At 41.6% G+C, this 8,235-nt stretch overlaps 1 protein-coding gene across 1 annotated transcript in view; it reads left to right on the forward strand.

The window, feature by feature from the left end:
- ehbp1 (EH domain binding protein 1) overlaps positions 1 to 8,235 on the forward strand; it is a gene marked incomplete at its 3' end in the record, with an annotated part of 171,447 nt that overhangs the window by 162,255 nt on the left and 957 nt on the right. The window lies entirely within an intron of this gene.

Here is an 8,235-nt window from a genome sequence, read left to right on the forward strand (position 1 = left end):
TACATGTATCTACAGTACATGTTAGATAAGAGGATGTGGTGGTACATGTATCTACAGTACATGTTAGAGAGGAGGATGTGGTGGTACATGTATCTACAGTACATGTTAGAGAGGAGGATGTGGTGGTACATGTATCTACACTACATGTTAGATAAGAGGATGTAGTGGTAGATGTATCTACAGTACATGTTAGATAAGAGGATCTGGTGGTACATGTATCTACAGTACATGTTAGATAAGAGGATGTGGTGGTACATGTATCTACAGTACATGTTAGAGGGGAGGATGTGGTGGTACATGTATCTACACTACATGTTAGATAAGAGGATGTGGTGGTACATGTATCTACAGTACATGTTAGAGGGGAGGATGTGGTGGTACATGTATCTACAGTACATGTTAGAGGAGAGGATGTGGTGGTACATGTATCTACAGTACATGTTAGAGGGGAGGATCTGGTGGTACATGTATCTACAGTACATGTTAGATAAGAGGGTGTGGTGGTACATGTATCTACAGTACATGTTAGAGGGGAGGATGTGGTGGTACATGTATCTACAGTACATGTTAGAGGGGAGGATGTGGTGGTACATGTATCTACAGTACATGTTAGATAAGAGGATGTGGTGGTACATGTATCTACAGTACATGTTAGAGGGGAGGATCTGGTGGTAGATGTATCTACAGTACATGTTAGAGGGGAGGATCTGGTGGTACATGTATCTACAGTACATGTTAGAGGGGAGGATCTGGTGGTACATGTATCTACAGTACATGTTAGAGGGGAGGATGTGGTGGTACATGTATCTACAGTACATGTTAGATAAGAGGGTGTGGTGGTACATGTATCTACAGTACATGTTAGAGGGGAGGATGTGGTGGTACATGTATCTACAGTACATGTTAGAGAGGAGGATGTGGTGGTACATGTATCTACAGTACATGTTAGATAAGAGGATGTGGTGGTACATGTATCTACAGTACATGTTAGAGGGGAGGATGTGGTGGTACATGTATCTACAGTACATGTTAGATAAGAGGATGTGGTGGTACATGTATCTACAGTACATGTTAGAGGGGAGGATGTGGTGGTACATGTATCTACAGTACATGTTAGATAAGAGGATGTGGTGGTACATGTATCTACAGTACATGTTAGAGGGGAGGATGTGGTGGTACATGTATCTACAGTACATGTTAGATAAGAGGATGTGGTGGTACATGTATCTACAGTACATGTTAGATAAGAGGATGTGGTGGTACATGTATCTACAGTACATGTTAGAGGGGAGGATCTGGTGGTACATGTATCTACAGTACATGTTAGATAAGAGGATCTGGTGGTACATGTATCTACAGTACATGTTAGATAAGAGGATGTGGTGGTACATGTATCTACAGTACATGTTAGATAAGAGGATGTGGTGGTACATGTATCTACAGTACATGTTAGATAAGAGGATGTGGTGGTACATGTATCTACAGTACATGTTAGATAAGAGGATGTGGTGGTACATGTATCTACACTACATGTTAGAGGGGAGGATGTGGTGGTACATGTATCTACAGTACATGTTAGAGGGGAGGATCTGGTGGTACATGTATCTACAGTACATGTTAGATAAGAGGATCTGGTGGTACATGTATCTACAGTACATGTTAGATAAGAGGATGTGGTGGTACATGTATCTACAGTACATGTTAGCGGGGAGGATGTGGTGGTACATGTATCTACAGTACATGTTAGAGAGGAGGATCTGGTGGTACATGTATCTACACTACATGTTAGATAAGAGGATCTGGTGGTACATGTATCTACAGTACATGTTAGAGAGGAGGATGTGGTGGTACATGTATCTACAGTACATGTTAGATAAGAGGATGTGGTGGTACATGTATCTACAGTACATGTTAGAGGGGAGGATGTGGTGGTACATGTATCTACAGTACATGTTAGATAAGAGGGTGTGGTGGTACATGTATCTACACTACATGTTAGATAAGAGGATGTGGTGGTACATGTATCTACAGTACATGTTAGAGAGGAGGATCTGGTGGTACATGTATCTACACTACATGTTAGATAAGAGGATCTGGTGGTACATGTATCTACAGTACATGTTAGAGGGGAGGATGTGGTGGTACATGTATCTACAGTACATGTTAGATAAGAGGGTGTGGTGGTACATGTATCTACAGTACATGTTAGAGGGGAGGATGTGGTGGTACATGTATCTACAGTACATGTTAGAGGGGAGGATGTGGTGGTAGATGTATCTACAGTACATGTTAGATAAGAGGATGTGGTGGTACATGTATCTACACTACATGTTAGATAAGAGGATGTGGTGGTACATGTATCTACAGTACATGTTAGATAAGAGGATGTGGTGGTACATGTATCTACACTACATGTTAGAGGGGAGGATGTGGTGGTACATGTATCTACAGTACATGTTAGATAAGAGGATGTGGTGGTACATGTATCTACACTACATGTTAGAGGGGAGGATGTGGTGGTACATGTACCTACAGTACATGTTAGAGAGGAGGATGTGGTGGTACATGTATCTACAGTACATGTTAGATAAGAGGATGTGGTGGTACATGTATCTACAGTACATGTTAGATAAGAGGATGTGGTGGTACATGTATCTACACTACATGTTAGAGGGGAGGATGTGGTGGTACATGTATCTACAGTACATGTTAGAGGGGAGGATGTGGTGGTACATGTATCTACACTACATGTTAGAGAGGAGGATGTGGTGGTACATGTATCTACAGTACATGTTAGAGAGGAGGATGTGGTGGTACATGTATCTACAGTACATGTTAGAGGGGAGGATGTGGTGGTACATGTATCTACAGTACATGTTAGAGGGGAGGATGTGGTGGTACATGTATCTACAGTACATGTTAGAGGGGAGGATCTGGTGGTACATGTATCTACAGTACATGTTAGAGAGGAGGATGTGGTGGTACATGTATCTACAGTACATGTTAGATAAGAGGATGTGGTGGTACATGTATCTACAGTACATGTTAGATAAGAGGATCTGGTGGTACATGTATCTACAGTACATGTTAGATAAGAGGATGTGGTGGTACATGTATCTACAGTACATGTTAGATAAGAGGATCTGGTGGTACATGTATCTACAGTACATGTTAGATAAGAGGATCTGGTGGTACATGTATCTACAGTACATGTTAGAGGGGAGGATCTGGTGGTACATGTATCTACAGTACATGTTAGAGGGGAGGATGTGGTGGTACATGTATCTACACTACATGTTAGATAAGAGGATGTGGTGGTACATGTATCTACAGTACATGTTAGATAAGAGGATGTGGTGGTACATGTATCTACAGTACATGTTAGAGAGGAGGATGTGGTGGTACATGTATCTACAGTACATGTTAGATAAGAGGATGTGGTGGTACATGTATCTACAGTACATGTTAGAGGGGAGGATGTGGTGGTACATGTATCTACACTACATGTTAGAGGGGAGGATGTGGTGGTACATGTATCTACAGTACATGTTAGATAAGAGGGTGTGGTGGTACATGTATCTACAGTACATGTTAGATAAGAGGATGTGGTGGTACATGTATCTACAGTACATGTTAGATAAGAGGATGTGGTGGTAGATGTATCTACAGTACATGTTAGAGGGGAGGATGTGGTGGTACATGTATCTACAGTACATGTTAGAGGGGAGGATGTGGTGGTACATGTATCTACACTACATGTTAGAGGGGAGGATGTGGTGGTACATGTATCTACAGTACATGTTAGAGAGGAGGATGTGGTGGTACATGTATCTACAGTACATGTTAGAGAGGAGGATGTGGTGGTACATGTATCTACACTACATGTTAGAGGGGAGGATATGGTGGTACATGTATCTACAGTACATGTTAGAGAGGAGGATGTGGTGGTACATGTATCTACAGTACATGTTAGAGGGGAGGATGTGGTGGTACATGTATCTACAGTACATGTTAGAGAGGAGGATGTGGTGGTACATGTATCTACAGTACATGTTAGAGGGGAGGATGTGGTGGTACATGTATCTACACTACATGTTAGAGGGGAGGATATGGTGGTACATGTATCTACAGTACATGTTAGAGAGGAGGATGTGGTGGTACATGTATCTACAGTACATGTTAGATAAGAGGATCTGGTGGTACATGTATCTACAGTACATGTTAGATAAGAGGATGTGGTGGTACATGTATCTACAGTACATGTTAGATAAGAGGATGTGGTGGTACATGTATCTACAGTACATGTTAGAGGGGAGGATCTGGTGGTACATGTATCTACAGTACATGTTAGATAAGAGGATGTGGTGGTACATGTATCTACAGTACATGTTAGAGAGGAGGATGTGGTGGTACATGTATCTACAGTACATGTTAGATAAGAGGATGTGGTGGTACATGTATCTACAGTACATGTTAGATAAGAGGATCTGGTGGTACATGTATCTACAGTACATGTTAGATAAGAGGATGTGGTGGTACATGTATCTACAGTACATGTTAGATAAGAGGATGTGGTGGTACATGTATCTACAGTACATGTTAGATAAGAGGATCTGGTGGTACATGTATCTACAGTACATGTTAGATAAGAGGATGTTGTGGTACATGTATCTACAGTACATGTTAGAGGGGAGGATGTGGTGGTACATGTATCTACAGTACATGTTAGAGGGGAGGATGTGGTGGTACATGTATCTACAGTACATGTTAGAGAGGAGGATGTGGTGGTACATGTATCTACAGTACATGTTAGATAAGAGGATCTGGTGGTACATGTATCTACAGTACATGTTAGATAAGAGGATGTTGTGGTACATGTATCTACAGTACATGTTAGAGGGGAGGATGTGGTGGTACATGTATCTACAGTACATGTTAGATAAGAGGATGTGGTGGTACATGTATCTACAGTACATGTTAGAGAGGAGGATGTGGTGGTACATGTATCTACAGTACATGTTAGAGAGGAGGATGTGGTGGTACATGTATCTACAGTACATGTTAGAGAGGAGGATGTGGTGGTACATGTATCTACAGTACATGTTAGATAAGAGGATGTGGTGGTACATGTATCTACAGTACATGTTAGAGAGGAGGATGTGGTGGTACATGTATCTACAGTACATGTTAGAGGGGAGGATGTGGTGGTACATGTATCTACAGTACATGTTAGAGGGGAGGATCTGGTGGTACATGTATCTACAGTACATGTTAGAGAGGAGGATGTGGTGGTACATGTATCTACAGTACATGTTAGAGAGGAGGATGTGGTGGTACATGTATCTACAGTACATGTTAGAGAGGAGGATGTGGTGGTACATGTATCTACAGTACATGTTAGAGAGGAGGATCTGGTGGTACATGTATCTACAGTACATGTTAGAGGGGAGGATCTGGTGGTACATGTATCTACAGTACATGTTAGATAAGAGGATGTGGTGGTACATGTATCTACAGTACATGTTAGATAAGAGGATGTGGTGGTACATGTATCTACAGTACATGTTAGATAAGAGGATGTGGTGGTACATGTATCTACAGTACATGTTAGATAAGAGGATGTGGTGGTACATGTATCTACAGTACATGTTAGAGGGGAGGATGTGGTGGTACATGTATCTACACTACATGTTAGATAAGAGGATGTGGTGGTACATGTATCTACAGTACATGTTAGATAAGAGGATGTGGTGGTACATGTATCTACAGTACATGTTAGATAAGAGGATGTGGTGGTACATGTATCTACAGTACATGTTAGAGAGGAGGATGTGGTGGTACATGTATCTACAGTACATGTTAGATAAGAGGATCTGGTGGTACATGTATCTACAGTACATGTTAGATAAGAGGATGTGGTGGTACATGTATCTACACTACATGTTAGAGAGGAGGATGTGGTGGTACATGTATCTACAGTACATGTACCTGTACCCAGGGTATCTGCAAGTGATTTAAACCTGATCAAGTCAACGCACACCATCACCTGCTAAACTTCTCTCCTTCTTGCAACGGCAAAAGCCAGTGGGTTTAATCTCTATCCTCTCCAGTCAAATCCTCTGCCTCCTCTCCCTCTCTTGCAGTAGCACAGAGGGGCCAACAGAGGGGGTTGGTCGGCCACTGCAGCACGCAGGCTCTGTTCCAGCCAGGACCGAGGCCTCTGTGCTCCCATTGTAGAGAGCAGTGTTTTCTCTTCAGCCGTCAGCGTGTGTCATTGAAGACTGGGTGAACTGGTTATGGTGGTCTGGTCAATATCAACTCAGGCTTCTTCTCCAACCAACATCTCTGTGACTTTTTGCTGACAGTTCCATATTACAGGTTATGTAAATGATTCACTTGAACCTTTACACGACCAGGCTGTCCCACTGAGAGGAAACATCATCCTCAAAGAGACACACGGCCGTGAAAGAAGCATCATGACATATATACCAACATTATATCCATATTGTGATGAGCATAGATATCATCTTAGATTTTGGATATCATAATATCGTTATATGGCATAAGTGTTGTCTTTTCCTAAAGGCTGCATTGCAGTAAATTGATGTCACTTTCTGAACTGACTGTTCTAGCTACCTCTATTATTTGCCTTTACACACTAAGACACTAAGTCATTATATATCCACATTACTGATGATTGTTTTATCACAAATCTCATGGTGTAAATATTTTGTAAAAGCACAAATACAATACCTACAATATTGTCACAATATTGATATCGAGGTAAAAAATATCAAGATATTAGATTTTGTCCATGACTTTCGTCCAGCCCTGTCATGACCAACATTGAAGTTGTAATAAACCGGTAATATGCAACAATGTCGCAGAATGCAGATATCTAAATCGCGCAGTGTATTTTTGACAGTGTCTTGGCGGTTCTGTCGTCTTACATTGTCATTTGTATTATCTAATTTCAACGCCTTTAAAAGGTCTTGAATCCCATTCAATAAAGCAGATTAAGCCTCATATTCAATGTTAGAGGGCTTAGAAATTAGTTTCTTTAGTACGCCGCTTTTCAAGTGACATATCAGTGCGTTACGCAGCCCCACAGTATATTCTGCAGTTTCAATTTAGAAATTCCTCTTGTATTTGGTTCAAACTGCCAGTGAAAAGGTCTTTGAAAGTCTTGATGAAACTTGCGGGAGCCCCCCGCTCCAACACATTCTGTCGCATAATTAAAGAAATATCTCTTTTATTAGCCATGTGTTAATGTGATTGTGGAGCGCACAATGGTCACGTGCAGTTAGGATTTCATAGTCTTTTTGATCGCCCCCCTTTAATGAATCAAATCGAATTTCAATGACATTTTTTTTTGGCGTTTCTCGCTGAACACTCTAAAATGATCAGAGAGAATTATCCCCTATCTGTCCGTCCATAACCAGATTAGTCAATAGCCGGCGCTGAATCATCAGAATAGCGTTGGTTCCGCCGGGCCGTCGAGAGGAAGACCCGTGTCTCCACGCCGCCGAGGATTTGTGGGATTTGGAGTCTGGGAAGGAAGGGAGACACTCCCATTGGTCAAAGCTTCCCACCCAGATAAGACTTCAAAGGCGGAGCTAATTAATAAGATGTTTACATTATCCACGGTCGTACGCTGCTTGAGTATGACCCTTCATTACTGTGTGTGTGTGTGTGTGTGTGCGTGTGTGTGCGTGTGTGCGTGTGCATGGACACATTGTGTCTCAGTATGCTAAAACATACTGGGAAGCTAATTGGCTGCGTGGAAGTAGCTAAAGCACAACATTTGATTCAGAATAACGAGGAGAGCAGTTGAACAGAGCCGGGGAGCAAAGCCCAAAGTTCCCTCCTCCTGTCTCCACGTCTCTTATTAAAGTTGTAGGACTCAGTGGGTTTCAGTTGTATTGACTTGAGCAATCGATATTTCTTATGAAATCATAGCGAAAGCTTTTTGAAAATGTTTAATCCCGAGCTCAACTCTTTTGTCTGCAGTGCGAGGGCACGGAGGATACTGTGGTATTTTCTGATGTCAGTTGGAAAACGGATGTAAATTCATGTTGTATGATACATCTCTCAAACCTCCTTTGAATTGTTTAATCGGAAAACAGATTGTCTATGAAAATAAGTGTCTTCCATAATGTTACATATACGTACATACTGTATACATAGAGGCAAAGTGACCACCTACTTCCTGCTTCAGCACTGTACCAGAGATTT

Source organism: Poromitra crassiceps, assembly GCF_964638095.1.
Source record: "Poromitra crassiceps genome assembly, chromosome: 14".
Taxonomy (NCBI): domain Eukaryota; kingdom Metazoa; phylum Chordata; class Actinopteri; order Beryciformes; family Melamphaidae; genus Poromitra; species Poromitra crassiceps.